Genomic DNA, 27266 nt, shown 5'->3' on the forward strand with positions numbered 1-27266 from the left:
AGACATCTGAGTTGTTTCCAGTTTGGGGCTCCTATGAATAAAGCTGCTACAAACATTTGTATACAGTTTTCTGTGTAGACCAAAGTCTTCATTTCTCTGGGATAAATGCCTGTAACAGTTGCTGGTCATATGGTAGTTGCATGTTTAGTTTTTAAAGAAACTGTCAAACTGTTTTCCAGAGTGGTTGTACTGTTTTACATTCCCACCAGCAACACATGAGGGATCCAATCTCTCTGCACCCTGGAAAGCATTTGGTGTTGTCACTATGTTTTATTTTAGCCGTTCTGATATGTGCATGTTGGTCTCTCATTGTGGCTGTAATTTGCATTTCCTTAGTGACTTATGATGCTACCCATCTTTTTCTGTGATATCTGTGTATGTTCTTTGGTAAAATGTCTCTTGACATCTTTTGTCCATGTTCTACTTGGATTGTTTTCTTTTTTACTGTTGAGCTTTGAGAGTTTAAAAATAGGCCAGGCACAGTGGCTCATGCCTGTAGTTCCAGCACTTTGGGGGGCTATATGGTTTGGCTCTGTGTCCCCACCCAAATCTCATCTTGAATTGTACTCCCATAATTCCCATGCGTTGTGGGAGGGACCCAGTGGGAGATGACCGAATCGGGGGGACAGTTTCCCCCATACTGTTCTGGTGGTAGTCATTAAGTCTCACAAGATCTAATGGTTTTATAAGGGGTTTCTACTTTCCCTTCTCTCTCTTCTCTTGTCTGCCACCACGTGAGGTGTGACTTTCACCTTCCTCCATGATTATGAGGCCTCCCCAGCCATGTGGAACTGTGAGTCCATTCAACTTCTTTCTTTTGTGAATCGCCCAGTCTTGGGTATGTCTTTATCAGAAAGGTGAAAATGGACAAATACAGGGGCCAAAGCAGGAGGGTCGCTTAAGCTCAACAGTTCAAGACCAGCCTGGGCAACAAAGTGAGAACCACTTCTCTACAAAATTTTTTTTAAATAGCCAGGTTAATTTTATATGTATTTTTTAGTTATTCATTTTTTGTCACATATGTGATTTGCAACTATTTTCTGTCACTCTGGCAGCCTGTCTTTTCATTCTCTTAACAGGATCTTTGTAGAGCAAAAGTTTTTCATTTTTATTGTTCACTGAGGTATTTCTATCAGGGCTTCTTTAAAATTTTTGTCTAATGATCCTAGCATCTCAGTCATCTTAATGTTCACATCTATTGATTGTCTTTTTTCTCCACATTTGACATTTTCCTGGTTCTTCAATAGGCCAAGTGATTTTTGTAATCGAAAATGAGACATTTTCATATGATGTAATGAGACTCTGGCTCTGATTTCAACCTCCTGTTGTAGCTGGCTTTTTGTGGCACTGCTCCTGCAGGGGAGGCAGAAGGCACCACCTGATTACTGCCAGGTGGAGGTCACAGCTCAGGCTCCCCACCAAGCCTCTGCTGACACCCAAGTGGGGAGGCTCCTTGTTACGGGGCAGGGTGGGAGTTCTGACTCCCTCGTCTCCGAGGTCGGGGTGGCCTCATTACTGCCAGGAGACCGTGAAGGTTCTGCCTCTCCATTTGGCCTCCTCTGACACTGCCCCAGTGAGGAAGGGAAGGGGCACCCCATTACTGCCAGGAGTGAACGGAAGGCCAGGCCCCCTGTAGGGTTTCCTCTGACACTGGAGAGCTGGGGTTTCATTTCCAACTGACAGGGATGGAAGTGCAGGCTCCTCAACTTGGTTTTTTTTGACACCACCTCTGGGCAGGTGTTAGGAGCCTCCTTACAGCCTGGCTGCCAGCTCCCCACTTGGTCTTTGCTGGCATGAATGGGGAGAGCACAGTTTTTTTCTATGATAATTTTGCTGGAGCAGAGCAGTAATTGTCTAAAAGTTTTCTGTCTTGCTAGGCTGCCCCTTCCCTGGTGCTTTGGCTTCGAGAGGACGGGCCTTTCTTGGGGCTCTTCTTGTCTATGATGGTTGGTGTTTCTAGAAGGCCACCTCTTCAGCTCCAAATCTGGGATATACAGGGACAAAAAGAAAACCCAGTGTCATCACTCAGGTCCCAAGATGTCTAGCCAGTCTGTCACCTTCTCTCTGTCTTTCAGAATCTTGTGTTTATTTTACACATACATATGTAAAATATATATATTTTATATATATAAATCTTGTGTTTATTTTATGTGTATATATATATACACACACACATATATATAATGTCTAGGGCATTTATTTGTAGTTAGTGAAAAGAATAGGGAAAAGTTTATCTACTCCACCTTCCCAGAAACAGAAGTCACAGTATATGGCCTTTTGAGTCTGACTTCTATCACTCAGCAGAATGCACTGAAGATTCATAGTGCGATGAGTTTTGACAAACGTATGCAGTTGCATAACCTCTATCACAAACATGACATAAAACATTCCTATTATACCAAAACATTCCCTTGGGAACATGTGATTTTGTTTTAAATGAAAATTGGGGCTGAGCATGGTGGCTCATACCTGTAATACTAGCCCTTTGGGATGTCGAGGTGGGCAGATCATTTGAGCTCAGGAGTTCAAGGCCAGCCTGGGCAACATGGCAAAATCCCATCTCTACCAAAAATACAAAAAATTAGACAGGTGTGGTGGCACATGCTGGTAGTCCCAGCCACTTGGGAGATTGAAGTGGGAGGATGGCTTGAGCCCAGGAGGTGGAGGTGGCAGTGAGCCAAGATCATGCCACTGCACTCTAGCCTGGATGATGGAGTGAGACCCCATCTCCAAAAAACAAAAGAAAGAAAAACGAAAAGTAAATAAATAAAAAAGACGGGGAAAAAAAGAAAATAAAATCGGAATGTGCTGCCTGTGGGTTCAGCTTCCAAGATGACCCCAAATGGTCCCACACCTTGCTACGCTCACTCTTATGGGACACTCTCCCATTAGTGTGGACTGGACTTCATGATACCTTCTGACCAATAAAATATGGCAGAAAGGATGGTTTGCTGCCTCTAAGATTAGGTGATAAAAGGCTTCGGCTTCCCTCATGGGTCTCCTCTCCCCTGGATCCCTTGCTCTGGGAGAAGCCAGCTGCTACTTCATGAGCACATTCAGGCGGCCTAACAGAGAGGCCCATGCAGCGAGGAACTGAAGACTTCAGGCAATAGCCAAGTGCAGCAGCCCTCTCAGAAGCAGATCCTCCCCGGTAGAGACATCCTAGATGGCTTGACTGCAACCTCATGAGAGGCTCTGAGTTAGACCCACTCGGCTAAGGTGCTCTGGACTTAGCACCTTCAGAAACTGTGAGATAATACAGTTTCGTTGTATGAAGCTGATACAGTTTCGTTGTATGAAGCTGATAAGGTTTGCAGTAACTTGTTACACAGCAAAGGATAACTGATACATACTCGAGTCCTCACCTCGCCCAAGTCTGATCTCTGCTTTCCAGCCCCATCCTGCCTCTCTCTCTTTGTCTCTCCACACTCCAGCCATATTGATCTTTTGGATTCCTCTCCCTCAAGAACTCCATGCCTAGAATGTTCTGATACCTCCTAACTCCTCAGCAATCCTTACCCTCAGTGAGTCCTGTCTGTCCTGCTGATCAGCTCTGATGTTGATTCTCCAAGGAAGGCCCTTCCTGGTTAGGCAGGTTGTCCAGTTATACCCTTCACTTAGGGGTTTTCCTTGTCTTCCATTTGAAACACTTATTGTAATTGCAGCGTAATACATAACTGAGTGATTCCTCATTTAACATGTCTCCCTCATTTCCAATGGACCCTCCCTGAGGGCTGGGACTATCTGTCTTGTTCACAGCTGTGTAGGGACCAGCCCCACAGGGTCGGTGGATCTCTCCCTGTTTGCGGCGATGAGAGAGTGTAGAAATAAAGACACAAGACAAAGAGATAAGAGAAAAGGCAGCTGGGCCCGGGGGACCACTACCACCAATGCGTGGAGACCGGTAGTGGCCCCGAATGTCTGGCTGCACTGTTATTTATTGGATACAAGGCAGAAGGGGCAGGGTAAAGAATGTGAGTCACCTCCAATGATAGGTAAGGTCACGTGGGTCATGTGTCCACTGGACACGGGGCCCTTCCCTGCCTGGCAGCCGAGGCAGAGAGGGAGAGGAGACAGAGAGAAAGACAGCTTACGCCATTATTTCTACATATCAGGGACTATTAGTACTTTCACGAATTTACTACTGCTATCTAGAAGGCAGAGCCAGGTGTACAGGATGGAACATGAAGGCAGACTAGGAGTGTGACCACTGGAGCACAGCATCACAGGGAGACGGTTAGGCCTCCGGATAACTGCGGGCGAGCCTGACTAATGTCAGGCCCTCCACAAGAGGTGGAGGAGCAGAGTCTTCTCTAAACTCCCCCGGGGAAAGGGAGACTCCCTTTCCCGGTCTGCTAAGCAGCCGGTGTTTTTCCTTGACACTGAGGCTACTGCTAGACCACCGTCTGCTTGGCAACGGGCGTCTTCCCAGACGCTGGCATTACCGCTAGACCAAGGAGCCCTTCTGCTGGCCCTGTCTGGGCATAACAGAAGGCTCGCACTCTTGTCTTCTGGTCACACCTCACTATGTCCCCTCAGCTCCTATCTCTGTATGGCCTGGTTTTTCCTAGGCTATGATTATAGAGCGAGGATTATTATAATATTGGAATAAAAAGTACTTGCTACAAACTAATGATTAATGATATTCATATATAATCATATCTAAGGTCTATATCTGGTATAACTATTCTTGTTTTATATTTTATTATACTGGAACAGCTCGTGTCCTCTGTCCCTTGCCTCGGCGCCTGGGTGGCTTGCCGCCCACACAGCTGTATCCTATGTACCTGGCACAAGGCACAGCCCCTTGTGTGTGATGAATGGATGGAGAGATATATAGATTTCTTCTCAAGAAAGAATGTATGAGTGTAGCTTTGGGGACAGAGCATTTCCTGTAGAACTCCAAAAAACTTTCCATTTCTGAACAGAAAGTGTGTGAGTTCTTAATTAAAACAAAAAACAAATGTGTGTGTGTGTGTATGTGTGTGTGTGTGTGTTAAAAAAAAAAACACACTTACTGCAGGCAGAGAGGGTGACCCTTCACTCTGGTTGTCCTCAATACAGAGTGACCCCAGAAGCTTTTACAAATTCCTGCTCTTGGGCTTCTCCTGTGTTAATTGCATCAGAATCCTGTGGGTAGAAGTGAGCATCAGGGTTTTTACAGGGGAGGGTTGAAAGCCTTGACAGGACGTCTAGGTGAGATCCTGAGGATGGTCACCTGCTTGAGGGAAGCTGCCGGAATTGAGAGTGTTCTCCAAGGTCCAGCAAGGAGGCTCCAATCTCAGACCTGGGGGTCACATTTGTGATCATGCCCCTGGTAGTGGGCTGTACTGGAGGGTATTGAGAACAGCTGCAGGGCTAGAGTCCTTGCAAAGGAGAGGGCAGTCAGGGTTTGGAGGAATGGGGGCAGGGGCCCTCCTACCAGTGGGCCTTGGTGGGGCGGGGGGGTACCTTTTCAAAAGGACTGGAGAAGTTCTGGTAAGAACCACCCTCAGTCCTGGGCAATCGTAGTCCTGCCCTGAGCTCTATACTTTAGGGGACCCTGCTCTGGTCCTCTCCAGGTACCCCTCTCTCAGGAGTCCTTGGGGCTTAGGGGATCTACTTATCAGAGCCTTTGCACCCCTTTCAAGACCATGCGCCAGGTCCCGGGATTCTGGAATACCTGTCCCAACGCCCTGAGCCTGCTCCCAGCTCTGTGAGAACCTCCTGCCTGGCTCCATCTGCTCCAAAGAAGACTGCGCGGCAAGTCATGCACCGTAGGCCTGAGGGTGGACAGCAAGGTGCTGTCTGCAAGCTGGTGTGGAGGGATTGGGCTGACCTGTCCATATACATGCTCATGGACCATTTGTGCTAAGAAATGCTGGCAGGGTGGGACAGGGAAGGAAGAGAAGGGAATAGACCAGGGACCGGGCACCTCCAGTCCCCACAGTTACTGAAGGCAGGCCTGGAACATGCCCCTAATCTCTTCTCTCCTATTCAGCTCATCCCTTGAATGCATTAACCTTGTTCTTGAAACCACACTGATTGTCCCTAAGCCTGCTGTGTACCCCCTTCTCTCTGCAGACAGTGCGCCGCTCCTGGTCTGTTTCCTGGCCCCCACTCCAGCCTCCAGGCTCAGTTCTCCTAGGCCAAGCGTCCCTGGCCTTGCCAGGTGGAGTCCTTCCCTCCCTCCTTGGTTCCCCCAAGACTGTGGCTTGTCTATTGCCTCTGGTCTGAGGCCAGTCACTCTAACCTGTGTATATGGGCATGAAGCTTTGTCCCCTCCATAGATGGCACCTTACTTCTCCTGGGTCCCCAGCCCTGGTCACTGCATCTGGCACAGGAGCACCATTTATGGACTGGCTCATGAACTGGATTGAATCATTTTGGTAATTCCATGAGGAAGGCTTTGGAGGCCTCCTTTGATACTGACTCCCAAATTCTGGTTTCTTTTAGGAAATACAGTGCTTGTTTTGAAGGGTCCGTGTCTTCAGCTGCAGTGAGGGCTCTGCGGGATATTGATCTACACCAGCCTGTCCAGCCTCTGAGCTGTCTTAATGCATGTTGAGCCACTGTCTATCTCCCTCACTTTCCTCACCAACTGCATGGCTGGGTGGGCAGCAGACATGTGCACTCGTGTGTCCGCACTGCCTGCAGCGCAGAAGTGTTCTAGGGAGCTTAGCTGCCTGTGGAGGAGGAGACATTGTGCCCTGTTTGCCTGGGACAAGCTGCATGTATGTCTGCTGTTCCAGCATCATTGTTAATAGGGCCCTTTCCACTCTCAAAAGCATCTCATCCCTCAACAAGATAAACAACAGGTCCTCAAGCAGCAGAACCTCGTGTCTCGCTGTCGAGCTCATCAGCCTGAACATTTGCAGTTTTTCTTGAGTTCTGGGAATTCTCAGATGGACTGTATTTTTAGGAAAGGTTGGCAGAAAGCCGGGTGATTTTCTTGGCCCCATTGTACATTCTAATGGGTTCTCTTAAAAATTGAAGGAAGTGGCTTTTAAATATTTAGTCAAATCTACTGGCTCTAAGACTACGTTTTCAAAGAACATTGGTGAAGCAGGCCCGGAGGAGTCGTTCTGTGATTTAATGCTGACCACTGTTTTCCAAGTCACAGGAAACAAGGCGTGGACTGACAGAAGAAACTTTTCCAGCAGGTGCTTGTACACCTTTGCTAGTGGCTGGTCCTCTCATCTGCTACCAGATAAACACACAAATGCTAAGTGATATGAATTTTTGAAGTTCAAGAAAGTATAACCTAAGTATAATTAATGAGGTGAGAATGCTTGCATACTTGGAACATGACCGTTTTTGCATTTGGTAAAATTATTCAGAGTTCGTATGATGGAATTTAATATATCAACATGTCATGGAGTTTCAGTATTCAACTAATATCTAACACCTCCTGAGTCCTCACATGCGCCAGGTGCGAAGTGAGAAATGGACATTGTCTATTTCATCCTTGCAACAACCCCATGAAATAGGTACACTTATGGTTACTCCATTATAGAGAAGAGGAAACTCGGGTTTCGAATGGTAGAAAACTTGCTCCAGGTCTCATGACTTCCGGGTGCCCTGCCACCCACACTCATTTGAAATCCTCTTTGAAAAGTCTTAAATAGTCACTATCGTCCTAAAAGCTTCTATCATTTGGTTTTTGCCCGTAGGCTGATTCCATAGCAATCAGAGACAGCTCCTGAAGGCACAATGATTATCTGAATTTTCCTTTTGACTCTGAAAAGGCTTCTTTTGCCATATTTTTTTTTTCTTTTAAGGCACAGACTAGTGCATCTGTGGAAACTGAGGCCACATTATACTAAATGTCACACTGCTGGATTGCCTGGGGCCCTCGCCAAGCCAGAAGTTCTGCAGGCTGCTCCTTAGCTAGATCTCCACCCAGACCCCACTTAGGTTGGCCCTGTCCATTTCTTAGCTTGCCTGAAGAGGGCGCTTTGGGATTGGTGTCATCTAGCACGTAGTAGGTGCTCAGCAGACGTTGGTTTTAAGCATGAAAATGTTAAGTGAAGGAGCAATGACCCAACCTCACTTCCACTAGAACTATGGAAGGGAATCGAGCCAAAACCACTGCATTTGAGCAGATCCCCTTGCTGTGAGTTTCTGAGTGACTGCCAGGAAATGGAATCCCTGTGTTCTCTGACTGATCTATCATAGGAGATAAGCTTGGCTGTGCTAAGGCTTGCCCTTGGGCCCGTGACCTCCAAAGGTGGGGAGAGAAACCTTATCCAGCTGTGCTCTGCCCGTGGAGCCGGACCTACACAGGTTGGCTGCTTCTCCACCCACCTCTGAGCCTTTTGCTGCTGTGCGAGGGCAGGCGTGCTTCTCACTCTTGCCACCTATTCTCCCTGTACTTACCTTCATTATGGGACTGGGCATGTCATTGTCCCCCGTAGACAGGGTGCCATCAGGCAGGACACACCACTATCCTTAACCCTCAGCACTGTGCTGGGAACACAGCGGGGCTCCAAGAATGATGGATGGGTAGCGAGACCCCCCTGAATGCACCTCAGCGTTGCCTGGTCTGGCCACACTGTCCTGTCCTGGCCATAACTGACAGCCAGGGGCTGCTCTGCCTGCTTTGCCCCTGCACACTGCCCACTTCCCATTTGTCCTGTTCACACCAAGTAGCCAGACCACGTTTCTGCTGTTCCCATTTCAGGGCCTGGCACCAGGCCACCTGAGCCTGGAAAACCTTCCCTGCCTCCTGGCTGCGCATCTTCCTGGCCGTCGAAGGACACAGAGAGAGGTGCTTTTCTCTCTGTGAGATGCTTTTCTTGCTCACGCACGGAGTGTACTTCTGCCAAAAGTTCTCAAGGCCTTTTTGTCCCACTGTGGTTCACAGCCTGACGCACTTTGCATTGCAATGCTTGGCTTTCCTGGAAAGCTCTCCATTTCTCTCCAGCGTGCATCTCATTGCCTTTTCAGCGCCAGCTTGGACTACAAGGGGTGCGGTCTGCTGGCCCTGGGAGGACTTTTCTGAATCCAGACCAGAGTATGTTGCTTTTTCTCTTTATGATTTTTAAAATAGTTAAATACAATTATTAATATATGTATATGGAAGGAAATTTTAAAATACAGGAAACAAAAATAACATCTATTACTGCCTTGCACTAACACTAGCATTTTATTATTGGATATGACTAGTTTAAAAAAAATGTGTGATTTGAAGCAGAAAATCAAATGCCGCATGTTCCTACTTATAAGTGAGAGCTAAACAATAGGTATACACACCAACATAAAGATGGAAACAATAGACACTGTGGACTTCAAAAGTGGGGAGAGAGATGGAGGTGGGAGGGCAAGGGTTGAAAAGCTACATATAGGGTACTATGCTCACTATTTGGGTGAGGGGTTCAATAGAAGCCCAAACCTTAGCATCACTCAATATATCCATGTAACAAACCTGCACATTTACCCCAAATCTAAAATTTTAAAAATTTAGTTTTAAAAAGTCATTGTAATGAAAAATAAAATGTTCTATGTATTGATTATCAGGAAAAAAAACTCTGAATAGCATTACACCAGACTGAATATTTGCTTAACTGTAGACTCATTTTTAGCATTCCCTCCATTTAAACATTTTAAAAATTTGTAATAATTTTAGGTTTACAAAATGTTGTAAAGACAGTACAGAGAGTTCCCATTACCCTTTACTCAGCTTCTTGTAATGTTAACATCTTACAAAACCACGGCTACATTTGTGAAAATGAAGGTTAACACTGGTACAATACTATTAACTAAACTACAGATTTTATTTGGATCTCACCAGTTTGTCCATGAATGTCCTTTTCCAATCCTGGATCACATCCAGGACTCCACAGAGCATTCAGTCATCCAGTCTCCTCAGTCCCCTCCACTCTGTGAGTTTATCAGTCTTTTCTTATTCTTTGTGATCACTGCATTTTTACAGAGCACTGATCAGGTTTTCAGTAGGATATTCCTCAGTTGGGATTTGTCTCATGTTTTCCTCATAATGGCACTTGTGTTAGGGATTTTGGGGGAGAACGTCACAGGGGTGCCCTTCTTACTGCAGTGTGCCAAGGGGTCTTTCTGTCCTTGTTAATGTGTATATTCATGTAATTTTAATTAACAAAAATTGAACATCTTTACATATCATTATGTGGCTTTTTATCACGGGGATGGAAAGTAACCCATCAATTATGACATTGCTCCGACCCAGAAAAAACCTCAGAAACCTTCCCAACACAGCCCTGCAGGCAACCCACTTGAGAAGGCTTGCACGTTGAAGCATTTTTCCAGTTCTCCTCTCTTACATCTTTTTTTTTTTTTGGTGTTTGAGGCAGGTCTAACTCTGATGCCCAGGGTGGAGTGCAGTGGCAGGACCATCACTGCAGCCTCAACTCCTCAACTCCTGGGCTCAAGTAATCCTCCTGACTCAGCCTTCCGAGTAGCTGGGACCAGAGGCGTAAGTCACCACACCCGGATATATTTTTTATTTATTACAGAGATAGGGTCCCAGTTTGTTGCCTAGGCTGGTCTTGAACTCCTGGGTTCAAGCAGTCCTCCCACCCTGGCCTTCCAGAGAGTTAGGATTACAGGTGTGAGCCACCGCTCCTGACCCTCCTACATCATTTTTAAAGGCTGCAAAATAGTTTATTGAATGGTTGTACCCTAACGTGTTTTACTAATCCCCTATTTTGGTATTCATAGCTTCTTTTCCTTTCCTTTCCCTTTTCCATTTTTTAAAGGAAGAATTCCTAGTACTATTATTGTTAGATCACAATAAATAGATATTTTTAACTCTTTTGAGGTATATTTTCAAATTGGCCCCAGGAAGTTTTCATGGATTTGTATCCCTATTAGCAATGAGAATGCTGTTTTTCTAAGATTTTGTCAAAACTATTACAGTGAACAATGGCAAATAGGAAATTTTGTCTTTCAATAGTTAATTATTTTTTATTGGTTTTGATTTGTACTTCTTCAGTTAGTGCAGAAGTTGAACCTTCTTTTTTTTGGCTTATTGGATATTTATACATTCAGTGCTTTTAAAGCCTATGTATGCCCTTTGTCCATTGAGAGATGTCAGCAATTTTCTCACTGATTTGTAAAAGTCCTTTATAAATCAAAACCATATAGCATATTTGTTACAAAAATTTTTCCAATCTAAAGTTTGTCCTAAAATTTTGTTAATAGTGTTTTTAGTATATCAAAGTTTTAAAGTTTTATGTAGTGAGGAGTCAAAATGTCTCCCAAAATAACTAACCAATCATCCCAGCCTCATTTTTTAAACAATATTCTCTTTCTTCACTGAATTGAACGCCACATGTCAGATACTTAGTTCTTCTTTTACTTGGGTTTTTTCCCCCAGTGGTATCTACTTTGTTCCACAGAGTTAAGCATCAAATTCACTCTTCTATCTTCCTGCATCTTTAGCATGGCTTCATGACACTGTTTAATATTATGTAGAATAAGAGCCTTCCATTAGTCTAGTTTTTAAAAAATTTCTAGCTATTCAGATTATGACTTTACTTTCTGATGAATTTCAGGGTTATTTAGACAAGTTTTTAAAATCTCACAGGAGTATTAAATGTACGATATATTAATCGGGGGAAGTTGGCTAGCCTAACCATATTCAATTTATCCATTCAGTTACATGGTCTTTTAGTTTATTCACATCTTCTAGGTCCTTTTGAGAATCACTTTGCTTTTTTTCTGCATTTTCTATGTCTCAAATTCACTAGTCAAGTTTTAACTGCCGAATTGAAGCAATAATGTGAGGAAGGAAATGCTCCTGCAAAATAGTCTTTTAACTACATCAATGTGAGCCCCAGATAAGGAGAGAAATGACCCAATGCTCTTGTCAAAGGAAAGGCCATTTGCATCAACAAAAACCATTTAAAAGGGCATTGTGACCAAGTGCGGTGAGCAGGCTTCTGGGAGCCAGACAGGCTAGGGCTCAGTTCCCAGGTCCCCCGTTCACTGGAACTGGGATTAACTCCTGTGGGCCTCGGCACCACCACTGTGAAATGAAGGTGGCCACTACAGAATTGAGAGCAGAGCTCATGTGTGTGAAGTATCCAGGATAGCACCTGAGATACTTAAGTGCTCAATAAGTCGTTAAATATATGTACATTTCAAATACTGAAAAAGATTAATAAAAATTGATCATACACTAAGCCACAAAGAAATTCTTAATTAATTTCAAAGAAATTATTTTGGCAACATTCTCTGACCACAATGACAGAATACTAGAAGTTAATGATAAAAGTTTGAACAAACAAAAAATCCAAGTGCTTAGAAGTCTTAGAGAAAACAATACATTGCCTACATTTTTTTTTATAACACATATACCATATCATTCACCCATTTAAAGTGAATCATTTAATGGCTTTTAGAATATTCACGGAGGTGGGCAACCATCACCACAATCAGTTTTAGAGCATTTTCATCATCCCAGATGAAATGTGGTACCCGGCAGCAGTCAGTCCTTTCCCCATCCACACCCACCTCCGGTCCTAGGCAACCATAGACGTACTTTCTGTCTCTGTGAATTTGACTGTTCTGGACATTTCATACAAATGCAATCGGAATTTATGATGCTTAGTGTCTGGCTTCTTTCACTTAGCATGTTTTCAAGCTTTGTCAATGTTGTAGCATATATCAGTCTTTCAGTCATTCGGATTGCTGAATTAAGATTCCATTGTTTGGATATGTCACAATGTATTACCCATTCATGAAACGATGGACATTTGGGTTGTTTCCACTTTTTGGTTTTTTTGAATAACGTGCTATGAACATTTGTGGACAAGCTTTTTTGTGGACATATGTTTCAGTCCGGTTAAATTGTAACTCTAGCTGGGTGAGGTGGCTCACACCTGTAATCCCAGCACTTTGGGAGGCTGAGGCAGGTAGATTGTTTGAGCTCAGGAGTTCCAGACCAGCCTGCGCAATAAAGTGAGACTCTGTCTCTCAAAAAAATACAAAAATTAGCTGGATGTGGTGGCACCTATAGTCCTAGCTACTCTAGAAATAGCTACTCTAGAAAATATTTGCAAATTACATATCCGATAAGGTGTATCTGATAAAGCTTTTTCGTTCCATTGCAAGGATAATGGTGAGGTGGGAGGTTGAGGTGGGAAGATTGCTTGAGTATGGGAGGCAGAGGTTGCAGTGAGCTGAGATCTTGCCACTGCGCTCCAGCCTAGGTGACAGCCAGGCCCTGTGCCAAAAAAAAAAAAAAAAAATTGTAACTCTATGCTTAACCTTTTCCATTAGCAGTTTCTACCAGCAAAATAAATCTTTTCCACCACCACCAAATATTTTTCCGCATCTTTGCCAACACTTGTTCTTGCTGTCTTTTTAAATTTTAGCCACTCTGTTAGGTGTGATGTGGTATCTCATTGTGGTTTTGATTTTCATGTCCCTGATGGCAAATGGTGTTCAGCATAGTTTCATGTGCTTATTGGCCATATGTTTATCTACCTTGGGGAAATGTCGATTCAGACCCTTTGCTAACTGTTTTAATTGGGTCATTTTTTAAATAAAATTATTAAGTTGTAAGCGTTTATCAGATATGCCTTATCAGAAATGTAATTTGCAAATATTTTCTCCCGTTTTATGGGTTGTCTTTTTACTTTCTTATGGTGTCCTGTGAAGGACACATACACATGTGCTTTCTCTCTCTCTCAAAACTTTTGGACCAAAGAAGGAAGTAAAACTGTGATTTATTAAGCAGCCCCTTGAAGGGTAACAGCACATTTTTGACCACTTTGTATGTTGGTGCCAGCCTGGGGTGCCCCAGGTAGGTGCTCCCTTGGGGTGTCTGCTTCAAGGCTGCTGCGAGGGTGCAGGGTAGGGCTCCTCCAGCTGGGAAACCATGGAATAGTTGGCAGCTGCTTTGTACGTCTTGAGAGACAAAAGAGAGAAAGCTCAAAATCAAGAGCAGACACTGGGTTTGCACTGAAAAGAAATATATCATTTCCTTGAAGAGCAAAATACAAGATGTGAAAAATGGAAGCAAGGAAAGAAGAGATATGAAGGGAAAAGAGACTAGAACACCAACTGCTGTAGATCATTTCATGTCCCAATTATCCCCAAGTTCTTCCACCTTCTGGGATCACCAGCTGTTTTAACACCCAAAATAACTCTCACTCTTTTCCTACATAAATGTGTTAAGTCCAGGGCTGTCCCTACTCTATCTGAGGAGTTCTGGGGCAGAAGGCAAATTAGGGACTCTCTCGCCGAAACCTGTCCCCAGCCCCTCCGTGACCATCTTTGGGCACATTCTTGCCCCCTCTCCATGTTTCTGTGGCCCCTGGCTTGCTCCAGAACATTCCTCCAGCCCTCTCTCAAGTGTGCTTTCCAGGCAGGCACACCACAGGCATTACTGAAGGTTTGGAGGTGTTGGAAGGGTGTTCAGGAACTTGAGTATTTGACATCGCGTCCTTGAGCTCACCTCCCATCTACAGCACAGAGGGTCTCCGGCCACTTCTCCTTCGACCCAGGCCAGCTGCCTCAGTGCTGCCCCCTCTTCCTCCCAAGACCTTTATTCCCTGCCCACCGAAACCCCAGCTTCCCCAGTCCCCAGGCCACCTACTCACCCTCTCTGCAGCACAGCTCCTCAGAAAATGGACGTTGTCTTCCTTTGCCCCAGCCACCTCATTCAAACTGTGTCCTGGGCCTCAACTTCCACAACTGAAAAGGCAGCTAATATCTTTTTATCAAGCAAAGACCTATCCGGAAGTTGCCATCTTTGGCAACACACACACACACACACACACACACACACACACACACACACACACACACACACACACCCCCCGGCCAAACCTTCAAAGTTACTACTTCTTTAACTGTTTAAAGTGGTGTCGAAGATAGTTTTGGTCAGAGCCTCAGGCCAGAGCACCTGGGCTTTCTCCTCTGAACAAGTTTCTGTCAGTAAAAGTGAAAGAAGAAAGTGTCTGAAATCCCAGCTACTCCGGAGGCTGAGGCAGAAGAATCGCTTGAACCCGGGAGGCGAAGGTTGCAATGAGCCGAGATCGTGCCACTGCACTCCAGCCTGGGCGACAGAGCAAGACTCTGTCTCAAAAAAGGAAACAAACAAAAAAAGAAAGTGAATTGGCCACCTTTTCAGAGCAACCCCGTGGGCCAGGGCTTTTTCCTTCCATTGCAAGGGAAATGGTGAACTTGGCGGGTGGGATTGGAGGCGGTGGTCCAGATATGTGATGAATGCCTCGAAAAGAAGTGAACATTGCCTCATTCTTCCTTCTGGAGTGCTGTCCGTAAGAGTTTCCGAGGCCATTGGTAGCTGCAGAACCCCTTTTGAAATAAAATCTTATACAAGCCCCAGTATACAAAGGCAGGTAAAAAGGGAGCTAGATTGGTTTGGGGGACTTTGAGAAATCTTAGCTGATGGATTTTACAATGTTGTTAAAATGCCCAATGAAGAGAGAAAGGCATGTGAATTCATCTTCCAAAGCCCATGGTGAAATGTGAGACAAAATATCCACTCTAAAAAAATAGCAATCAGGCTGGGTGCAGCATTTCTGTTGGAAGACATTTCTGGAGGCCAAGGTGGGGTGATCACTTGAAGCCAGGAGTTCAAGCCCAGCCCAGCCAACATGGTGAAACCCTGTCTCTACTACAAATACAAAAATTAGCTGAGCACAGTGGCGCATGCCTGTAGTCCCAGCTACTCAGGGGGCTGAGGCAGGAGAATGGCTTGGACCCATAAGGTGAAGGTTGCAGTGAGTGGAGATTGTGCCACTGCACTCCAGCCGGGGTGACAGAGCAAGACTGTCTCAAAAAAAAAAAAATTAGCAATCAGATGGCACTGACTTCTTTTATTGATTTTCCAGAAAGCTCTCTCTTCAAAGCCTACACATTTTCATCTTTGGGTTCAGTTTTCTTGAGGGCAAAACTAGTGCCTAATTAAGTCTTATTTTTGTGTCTGATTATCTTTAACACCCTTGAAAAGTGTTTGCCAGTTTCCTAGAAAAAATTGATGACTTGCTCCTCCGCTGGTTCTGCTGACTTGCTGTTTTGGAAGAGATGTATTTCTTGTTTTTCTTTTCACTGGTGTCAAGGGAGATGGAAACAGTGAGGGCTTTAACCTCTTCTCCTCTTTGCCAGGCTAGGAAGACCCAGTTGAGGCAGCGGACACTAGAGCAGCCTGGAAGGGGGTACCTGCCTACGAAGCCCCTAGGAGCATGAGGTGTTTCCTCCCACAGCTTCCTGTCCTGCCCAGGGCTCAGAGGACAAGACTGGCAGAAGGACAACCAGCAATGCTGAGGGACTGTGGCTCAAGGCACTGATGTCATTGTCTTGGGTTGCAGGTAAGTGAAACCTACCTCAAATGAGCTTCAGCCACAATGGACCTTTATTGGAAAGCCGTCTTAGAGAGACCCAGGGATACAGGCCTGATTGCCCCCTGTCTCATTTCTCTGTTCTTCTCATTCTCCCACTCTACAGACAGACTCACTGCTTTGTTCTACATGAGGACAAACCCAGCTGCTTCATGGCCTCTGGGTTTATGTATCTGCTCAAGCTAACCAGCCCAATCTGAGACCAAGGCATTAGTCACAATTCCAAGCTCCAAGGAGAATGAATCTGATTGCCTTCATCAAGTTACCTACTGTGGGGAGGTCATTGTCATGTAATAGAAAGGCAGCTCCCAGGAGATTATTGAGGGCTGAAAATATACCCCTAAAGGTATCTATTATCAGATTGAGCATGTCCCTCCAAAATTCTGTGCCTTTGTACAGTAGCTCCCTCTGTTGTGACAGCAGTGTGGCTGTGATAATGGGAGTGGCTCAGACAACAAGAAAAGGTTTTAAGTATTTCCCAAGCCACCAGCATTAGACAGTTGGTTCAGCTCACCAGGTAAAATATCCGGTATGTGTCAGATACCCTCCGAGGCTCTGAAGAGATTGGTGTAACCCAGATACATTTTGGGGCCCCATGCGGCTTAGTTTAGGTATGGAGGCACATTTAAAAACACACAGTCCCAAAATCATTAAACTTAATTAAAACTAAATTATAATTTTTCTTTTGCATAGTTCTCTTTTTTTGAAGCAATCTAACTCTGTCACCTAGGCTGGAGTGCAGTGGAGCAATTGCGGCTCACTGCAGCCTCAACTTCCTGGGCTCAAGCAATCCTCCCACCTCAGCCTCATGAGTAGCTTGGACTACAGGTATGTGCCACCTAATTTTTACATTTTTTTGTAGAGATGGGGTCTTATTATGTTGCCCAGGCTGGTCTCCAATTACTGGCCTCAAGTGATCCTCCTGCCTCAGCCTCCCAAAGTGCTGGGACTACAGGCAAGAGCCACCATGCCCGGCCGTCTTGCATCTTTTAAAGACTATTAATGGGGAACAAATTCATAACCCCTCAAACCTTTCCAGCTTTTCTTTTGTCTCTTTTCAGCAGATAGCAGATGCCCCAGAACATCCTACTTGCCCAATTCCCTCCAAACACTTCCTGATGCCCGGCCTGCTTGGCTTCCCTACCATCTTCCTCCTCTGCTTTTCCCAGGATCTGTCATCTTTCCGCCTGTAGCTTAACTTAGCCTCTCTGGCTGTATCTTATTTTCTTTCCTCCTGCAGTTGAGGTTCTCTTTCCCTCTACCCAGGTTTCCACAGACATTTTCTATCTTGCCCAGTATAGACTAAACTCTTTTTTAGAGGGTAGGAAAGAGGGAAAATCTGAGTAGACAAAGGGAAAATTATGTTGAGCTGGTTGGGGGTAAGAGGAGGGAGAGAACACTCACGTGTGGACAAATCATGTGTCCCTCATACAGAGATGAACGAGGCCAAGTACTGGCCCACAATGTGCTCCCTGTTTAGTAAAGGAGCCTGACACAAACACAGATCAAAGGCCAGCACACCTCTCCTTGGGGTAGGGGCGTGCATCAGAGAAAGCCACACACCTGTTTGAGGGGTGCATCAAACAGGGTAGGAGTGTTGAGACCAGCAAGAGTGCATCGCATGGCTAAAGCACAATGACAGGTAGGGTTATTGTTTCTGACTTACAGATGAGGTAAATGAGCTCAAAGGTGATCTACAGCTTCCCCCACTATGATACCCCAAGTCATAAGTGGTATCAGTAGGACTACAGCCCTTCTCTGTCTGACTTTAAGATCAATTTTTTTTTTTGAGATGGAGTTTCGCTCTTGGCCAGGCTGGAGTGCAGTGGCACAATCTTGGCTCACTGCATCCACCTCCCCAGTTCAAGTGATTCTCATGCCTCAGTCTCCTGAGTAGCTGGGACTACAGGCATGTGCCACCATGCCCAGCTAATTTTTTTTGTATTTTTAGTAGAGACAGAGTTTCACCATGTTGGCCAAGCTGGTCTTGAACTCCCGACCTCAGGTGTTCCACCCACCTTGGCCTCCCAAAGTGCTGGGATTACAGGAGTGAGCCACCACGCCCAGCCGAGAACCAAACTTTAATCACTGCACCATACCACTGTCCTAACTGAGACCTCCCTTTCTCCAAATTTTACCACTTGTTTGGATGTTGGGTCTCAGACCACAGAACCCACTGAACCTCTCAATGGTGTGTGGTGAGAAATGACTGGACAGTTGGGCACAGTGGCTCACCCCTGTAATTCCAGCTACTCGGGAGGCCAAGGTGGGAGGATCACTGAGCCCGAGGGTTCAAGGCTGCAGAGTGAGCTATGATGTGCAGCTGCACTACCGCTTGGGCAACAGAGCAAGACCCTGTTTTCAAAAAAAGAAAGAGAAAAATGACTGGACTCCTCATCCCGTTATAATGTTATTTTCCATCTCACAAATACACAAGTGACAAAATAAGCAAAGAAGTTATCTTTCTTTCCCAAGGAACTAAACTAAGATTGGAAAGAAATTTATGGTGTCTTGCAAAGGAAGCCCTGCTCTCTCTTCTTACAGGCGATTGTCAGCACTGTTGCCCGGGTGCTGTTCTGCCCGCTGTTTGGAGACTTTCCACCCTCGTGACTGCCTAGAGAGAGCCCTTCTCTGAGCTGAGCTGCTGAACATTCTGGAAGACGTGTGCTCTGATGAGTGGAGAAAGTGGAGTAGGGCAAATTGCATTCTAGGTGGAGCTGTCAAAAGGCATCCATCCATTCATATGTTTATTCATGGTCCCTTTGGGTTCTCAGATTTTTCAGATCAGCTGCTTGGCAGCTTGCACTTTGATGTTGCAGTGGAGGCTCTGTTCAGGCTTCTGCCCCATAAGAAAAATCAAAGCTTCATTCCCTACCGATGCATTGACTGGGACATCATCCAGGTCCCTGGGGCAGGAATGTTATTAGACACTCAATAACTATTTGTTGAATCTTGAATGAATGTACCTCCTGAAACCTGCTCAGAGACAGTGAATGGACAGAGGGACGTGAAAAACACAATGCCCTTCTCTTCTCCCAGGAGATTGATTTGGTTATTATGTTAGAAATAGACATGCAAATTAGCATATGCTCAGCACTGAATGGAAATTCATCCCTTAACCTAAATAAAATTTAACAAACTCCATAACTCTTCTTACTATCCCTGGATTAGGTTTCTGGGATTTTAAAATAATACACCTACAAAATTGAAAGCCAGAAAAACTCCAAAGTGATCTAAGATCCATCTAAACAAGGAATAGATACAACCTTGACCCTCAAGGGCTGTGAGTGAGGATCACAAAGCCAGGCTGGAGATGAGAAACATGAAACATTTCCTAGAGACTGTCACAAAGTCCCATGGCAGTTCAGAGGAATGAGATCACTTTGGCCAGTGGTAGTAAGTGAAGTATTTGTGCAAAGGGTGGGCATTCATTCATTCTTTTTCTTTCTAGAAATATTTCTGGCCTGGTGTGGTGGTGCACACCTGTAGTCTGAGCTACTCAGGAGGCTGAGGCAGGAGGATCACTTGAGCCCAGGAGGTCAAGGCTGCAGTGGGCTGTGATTGTGCCACTGCACTCCAGCCTGGGCCACAGAGTAAGACGCTGTTGAAAAATGGAAGGAAGGAAGGAAGGAAGGAAAGAAGGAAGGAAGGAAGGATAAAAGAGGAAAGAGAAAGAAGGAAGGAAGGAAAAGAGAGAGGAACGGAAGGAAGGAAGGAAGGAAGGAAGGAAGGAAAAGAAAGATTTCTGGACACAACCCGAGCTAGGCATTGCACACAGTGGGAAGAGTAATACACAGTTCTTGCCTCTAGGGAGCCCACAGTATTGGAAGGGCAAGGAAGTTGGCCAGTACCTATGGTACTAGTTGATGCTGTTGTGTGTAACATGCAGTGGGCACATAGTGAGGGTATAAGGGAAGCCGATTGAGTTAGCTAGACCATAGGGGAGGCTTCCTGGAGGAAATGTCTCTGGAAATCAGTCTTGAAGAATGAGGCAAAGACAGTGAAGGATAATTCCAGGCAGAAAGAACAGCATCAAGGGGCATCAACTTCAGGGAGCAGAAACATTTGACTTTGCTCCAGTGAAAGTTTCCGATGGGGAAGAGCTCTGAGTTGGGACCAAGAGCAGTGAGTGTAGGTCACAAGGGCTTTGTAGGCTTTGCTGGAGGATCCACTTCAGACAGAGGTAGGGGCAAGGGGTCCTGTGAAGACACCTGATGTGAAGGGAAGCCTGAAACACTACTTGGTTTGGGAGAGGAAAGAAATGAGATAGACAAAGAGAACTGTGGGTATTCTGGGTGTCGGCAAGAGGCTGAGGGAGGAATTTCCCACGTGTCTGTGGCACATACATAGGCTGTGGCAGCTGGAAGTGGTAGTGACTAACGCTGGATGCCAAGGGCAGTGAAGAGCTGAGATGGTCCCTCCTTGTAAGCTAATGAGTTGGCCTGCCTCGGTGCATGGGGCTGCAAGATGAGAGACTCCTGAGTCAGGGACTAATGATGGCCTTACTCACAGCAAGAGCAGAAGCCAGAGTGTCAGCGTGATCACCTCGGCTCCCTGAGCTCCAAGGCCATCAGCGGTGATGCAGGCAGGTCTAGACGGGTGCCCACCCACCCCCACAGTGGGCTACACCTAAGAGAGGACACAGGGCGAGGGGAACCAACTGCCCACAGCAGCCTGCTCATTGTCTGGGGAAGGGACACTGTCTCATCTCCCAAAGGTGCTTGTTCCAACACAACCTTGAGAAATGGCCAGATAAAGAGAGATCAGAGCTTGACAAGCTGTATGGGAGAGGGAGAGACCATGGGAGAAGCGTCTCCCAACATTAGGAAGAAAGTCGTCTTAGTCAGTTTGGGCTCTGTCACAAATTCCCACAGACTGGGTGGTTTAAACAACAATTTAATTGTCACAGTTTTGGAAGCTGGACAATTCAAGATGAGGATGCAATTCTAAAACCTTCTATATCCTGGCCGGGCGCAGTGGTTTGCACCTGTAATCCCAGCACTTTGGGAGGCCGAGGCAGGTGAATTGCTTGAAGCCAGGAGTTTGAGACCAGCCTGGGCAACATAGTAAAACCCTGTCTCTACCAAAAATACTAAAATTAGCCAGGCTTGTGGCGAATGCCTGTAATCCCAGCACTTTGGGAGGCCGAGGCAGGTGAATTGCTTGAAGCCAGGAGTTTGAGACCAGCCTGGGCAACATAGTAAAACCCTGTCTCTACCAAAAATACTAAAATTAGCCAGGCTTGTGGCGAATGCCTGTAATCCCAGCTACTCGGGAGGCTGAGGCACAAGAATCGCTTGAACCCGAGAGGCAAAGGTTGCAGTGAGCTGAAATGGTACCACTGCACTCCAGCCTGGGTGCCAGGGCGAGACTGTCTCAAATAACAACAACAAGAACAAAACAAGCCTTCTATGTCTAGTTTCCATGTGGCTGTTCCCGCCAAGTTCTGCCTCTGCCTACCCTCCTTGGGGTAAACCTCCACCCGGACAGTGTGCTGGGCCAGGGCACCCACCCTCCGGGAGCTAGGAGTGTGGGCTCAGGGCGCTCAGGGTTGCCCTCCCCTGCAGAATCGTCATCAGCCCAGCAGGAATTGGCCCACCCAGGCACACCCCCCACCTTCTCCAAAACCCAGAGCTAATGACTGACTGGCACAGGGTACAAAAGCCTGGCCCCTTTGTCTTCAGGTAAAGCCGACACGGTGCTGCGGTTCCTGCTCTGGAGCTCTGTAGGAAGGCTGAAGCTCGGCTCCAGCTGAGACTGCATCCCCTGCCTTCTCCTTCCTCCCCCACTCCCCTGGGCTTGAGAGGACCCCTTCAATAAATCAAGTGCACCAAATGCCTGCCTTGGGCTCTTGGGAATTTCTTGGGACTTGGCCCAGAGTTGACAGTCGCTGAGTTCTTGATCCAGGCTTCCCCGCAGACACTGTCCGTGTGTCTTGGGCTCCATGCTTTTGTTCTGGACCCAGGCCCCCAGATTCCTAGGATGGGAATAGGACCCAGGTTCCTGTTGGAATGAGACAGTTTAGGCAATGCTCAAATCGTGAAGCCCCCTAAGCCCTCACCTGACTCCCCCAAGCAGGTGTTTGTAGCTCGCTGTCACCTGTCCTATCCTGTGAAGTGACTGCTCTGGGATTGACTTACTGCTCCTCTCTGTCATTTGGCCTTGAGTGCCCGAGGGGCAAAACTGCAGCAGAGTGGCTCCTGTATCCTCAGCACTCAACATGGACCCTGTTGTTGGTGTTCAAGAAACATTTGAGGAGCTGCACTTACTTGGAATGAGAAAAAGTTACACCCATGACCTCCAGGTAAAGCAGACAGCAAATGGCGTAAGTGAAGGGCCCTGCAGCAGCCACAGACACAGGCCTGGGGAAATAGAGGATCCCAGATGGAAGAGCTGCCACTTACTGGGCACCGCCATGTGCCAAACCCAACACCGTGTGCACTCCGTAGACTCTCATTGAATCCTTAAATCCTTCCGTGGTATGGATTATTATCTCCATTTTACTAATGAGGCCATTAAAGCTCAGAAGATTAAGTAACGTGACCAGTATAAAGTACAAGAAAATGACAGATTCAGATTTTTTTTTTTTTTGAGACAGGGTCTCTCTCTCTCTCTCTCTCTCTCTCTTTCTCTCTCTTTCTCTCTCTGTTGCCCAGGCTGGAGTGCAGTGATCCAATCACAGCTCACTGTAGCCTCGACCTCTAGGTTCAAGCAATCCACCCCCACTCAGCCTCCCACATAGCTAGGACCATAGGGGTGCACTACCATGTCCAGCTCCTTTTCTTTTTTTTTCTTTGGTAGAGACGGGGGTCTCACTATGTTGCCTGGCTGATCTTGAACTCCTGGACTCAAGCAGTCCTCCCACCTCGGCCTCCCAAAGTGCTGAGATTACGGGCATGAGCCACTGCAGATTCAGATTTTGAGCACTTGTCTAGCTGATTTCAAAGCCTGTCCTCTTTCCACAATCAGGTCTTAAGTCATATCCTGAAGAGTTTGTCATTGCTCTTCCAGGAATCCGATCCCTACTGGACAGGCTGGGAAGGTCTGGGCTGCTAGTGGTGTTGCAGATGGACTCCCAGGCAGCTGATGGAGGGGTGGAATGAAGAGCGTGAGAGATAACAAAAGCAGGCATGGCAGTGCTACCCAGCAGAGCCATGTGACAGAGGCGGGGATGCTGCAGTGGGTTGTCCAGCAAATAGAGATGCCAGGCCTGAGGCTTGAGTCTCTCAGACCTTCTGCCTCTGGCAGCAAGACTGCTGGACCCAGAGCTGTGTGACTTTCACCAGGTTCCATTTCTCATCAATGGGGGAGCAGGGTGACTGCACCCAAGGACTGTCAAGGTTTTCTTCAGTTCTGAAAGTCCCCAGTTCTCAACCAGTGAAAGGTCTGACGTTTCCCATCCCTCTTTGCAAATCCTGGGCTGACGACCAGGGATCCAAGTCCCTCAGCCCAGCCAAGGCGACAGAAAGCCTGACTTTCCCAGCCCTGAAAAGAGTTGACGGGCTGTTCTCTGGGCTCGCCTCGGCAGCAGCATTGACAAGGGCTGGGAGAGGGAGACTGGCACAGGAGCCTTCTCAAGTTGCTCCACAAAGGGCCTCTTTTTCCCAGGCACAGTGACAAATACTGCCGCTCCCTCTGGCTATAAAGGCCGGGGGTGTGGACAAGGTTCCCATGTCTGAACTCTTAAGAAAGTTGCAAGCAAAGAAAAAAATGTGTACGGGCTTTTGGCTGTGCTTTTTGACTTGATGCCAGATAGCCGGTGGGTTCAAAATTACATCACTATTGACTATCTGAGTTGTTTCTCTGTTTGACCTTCTTGGAAGAATGGTTACCTTGGCAACAGATGGTTATCAGTTCCTCAGCAATTTGTGCCAAGGAACAGTTTCCTGCGTGCTGAAAACCAGTGGCTTAAAAGCTGTATCTGGCCGGCCTCACCCTCCCAGGTCTCTGAGCGGATTGTGCAGTAGGGACAGCCCTTGACTTACAATGTTTCCACAGATGATTTTTCAGCTTTATGGTGGTGCAAAAGCATTACATGCTCAGTAGAAATCATACTTCGAGTATCCGTACAACCATTCTGTTTTTCACTTTCGGTACAGCGTTGAAGTTACGTAAGCTATTCAATATTTTATTAAAGGCCAAGCGCCGTGGCTCACGCCTGTAATCCCAGCACTTCAGAAGGCAGAGGCAGGTAGATCTCTTGAGGTCAGGAGTTTGAGACCAGCCTGGCCAATATGGTGAAACTTCATCTCTACTAAAAATACAAAAATTAGCTGGGCATGGTGGCACATGACTGTAATCCCAGCTACTCAGGAGGCTGAAGGAGGAGAATTGCTTGAACTCAGGAGGCGGAGGTTGAAGTGAGCTGAGATTGCGCCGTTGCACTCCAGCCTGGGCAACACAGTGAGACTCCATCTAAAAAAAAAAAAAAAGAAAAGAAATTGCTTTATTATAAAAAGGGCTTTGTGTTAGATAATTTTGCCGAACTGTAGGCAAATGTTTTCTGAGAACGTTTAAGGTAAACTAGGCTAAGCCATGATGTTCGGTAGGTTACATGGATTAAATGCATTTTTGACTCATCATTTTTATAACTCATGGTGCATTTATTGGGATGTAACCCTGTCATAAACTGAGGAGTATTTGTATTTAGAAATAGAGCTGAGTTTGACAGCCAACTTTGTGTGTTAGGCAGCGGGTGCCAGGCCAGTGGTGCTGGGATTTCCAGTGTCCCCTGCCTCCAGCAGTGGACCCAGCTGAGCCTCTGGGATGCTCTGCCCCTGGCACCGAAGGCTGCTTGGTGCCACAGGAGAATCTGATAGGAGACATCCAGGGCTGCTGAAGTGGCTGGGGTGTCAGAGGCATTTGAACTAGAGCAACTCCATCTTGAATAAGGACTAGGTAAAATAAGGCTAAGACCTACTGGGCTGCCTTCCCAGACAGTTAAGGCATTCTAAGTCACAGGGTGAGACAGGAGGTCAGCACAAGGTCCAGGTCATAAAGACCTTGCTGATAAAACAGGTTGCAGTAAAGAAGCTGGCTAAAACCCACCAAAACCAAGATGGCGATGACAGTGACCTCTGGTCGTCCTCACTGCTACACTCCCACCAGCTCCATGACAGTTTAAAAATGCCATGGCAATGTCAGGAAGTAACCCTATATGGTCTAAAAAGGGGAGACATGAATAATCCACCCCTTGTTTAGCATATCATCAAGAAATAACCATAAAAATGGGCAACCAGCAGCCCTTAGGGCTGCTCTGTCTATGGAGTAGCCATTCTTTTATTCCTTTACTTAATAAACTTGCTTTCACTTTATGGACTTGCCTCAAGTTCTTTGTTGTGCGAGATCCGAGATCCCTCTCTTGACTGGGCGCGGTGGCTCACGCCTGTAATCCCAGCACTCTGGGAGGCCGAGGTGGGAGGATCACGAGGTCAGGAGATCGAGACCATCCTGGCTAACACAGTGAAACCCTGTCTCTACTAAAAAATACAAAAAATTAGCCGGGCGTGGTGGCGGGCGCCTGTAGTCCCAGCTACTCGGGAGGCTGAGGCAGGAGAATGGCGTGAACCCGGGAGGCGGAGCTTGCAGTGAGCTGAGATCGCGCCACTGCGTTCTAGCACTCCAGCCTGGGCAACAGAGAGAGACTCTGTCTCAAAAAAAAAAAAAAAAAAAAGCCCTCTCTTGAGTCTGGATCGGGACTCCTTTCCGGTGACAGGGATGTTCCTTTCCTGACATGTCCGCTCTCCCCTGCTTCCTGCGGCACCGCCTCCGGACTCACCGGATGCTGCACACTGTCCTCTGTGCTGCTTTCGCCAAATGGAGATCCACTCATCCCAGCATTATTTCTTAAAAATTCCATCTTTACCTCAGTGATTTGAGAGATAATCCATCCTCTTTTGAGGAATAAAACAATAATACTATTAACTGCTAACATTCTTTCCAGCATTTATTGTGCTGAGTGAATTAAAAGCATTGTCTCATTAAATCTTCACAATTCAGTTAGGTAGTTCATATTAGTAACCCCATTTTACAGATGAATAAGCTGAACCTGGACAAGATAAGTAATGAATCCAATGTGACAGATCTAATGAGATTAAAATCCAGAGCTGTCTAACTCTTTAGAGATAAGAGCCTATCCTGGGACATAAGCTGTTCTAATCTTAACTTCAGTGTGTCTGTATTAAAACTCTTTATTGGCTATGTTGAACTCACAGCTTTGAGGCTGAGTGAATTCTGGCTAAGGTCACATACCACTGGTCACATGGATTGGGGTGTTTTTGATTGACTCCTCATTCTGAGATGAGAAGAACAGCTCCTCCTTTAGAACAGTGGGCTGTGAACCTCTCAAAGCAGGGCCTGCCTCTCAGCTTCTCTATCCTAGGAGGGTGAACTAGACAAAAACAAGTGATAAAGCATCATGCGTGAAGGTGCTATAATGAAAAAGAAATTGAGTGCTATGAAGGAGAGTGGCCAGGTGGTCCCTTTAGATGGATGGCCAAGGAAGATTTCTCTGAGAAATCTGCATTTAAGCTCAGACCTGAATGACAGGAAGCACCTTGTCATGACAATAGGCCATGGACGTATGTTTTAAAATGTACAGGGGATTGGTTTTCATCAGGCAAAGAAAGGTGATTGACACTGAGATAATTGCGTTGAAAAAGAGTTAATTACTCGGTGTTCCCAAAAGGAGGGGGCAGGCCCTGCCACACAGGGCCACATGGGCAGCACCGGTGTCAGTCAGGAAGCACAAGGAGCTCAGGAGAGTGCAGGCCGAAGCCTTGATTGGGATTTTCGTGGGAAGAAATGCTAACAGAGTTTAGGACTAGATAATTTGAATAATTTCGGCAGGCTCTGGGCTACGGGGGTGGTCCCTAGTTATCCAGTACCTGACTCCCAGGGCAATTTAGGGCAGGGGGAATATTGGCTTGGTCTGTGAGA

At 46.3% G+C, this 27266-nt stretch overlaps 1 long non-coding RNA gene across 1 annotated transcript in view; it reads left to right on the forward strand.

Annotated features, from left to right (window-relative positions):
- The window catches only part of LOC134758860 (uncharacterized), a 37900-nt gene extending 15003 nt beyond the window's left edge, over nt 1-22897 (forward strand). Inside the window, exons 2-4 of the long non-coding RNA XR_010134522.1 lie at nt 16096-16298; nt 17022-17156; nt 22496-22897. This is a non-coding gene — a long non-coding RNA (uncharacterized lncRNA). The remainder of the gene's footprint in view (nt 1-16095; nt 16299-17021; nt 17157-22495) is intronic.
- Nucleotides 22898-27266: the final 4369 nt, after the last annotated feature.

Source organism: Gorilla gorilla, chromosome 6, assembly GCF_029281585.2.
Source record: "Gorilla gorilla gorilla isolate KB3781 chromosome 6, NHGRI_mGorGor1-v2.1_pri, whole genome shotgun sequence".
Classification (NCBI taxonomy): Eukaryota; Metazoa; Chordata; class Mammalia; order Primates; family Hominidae; genus Gorilla; species Gorilla gorilla.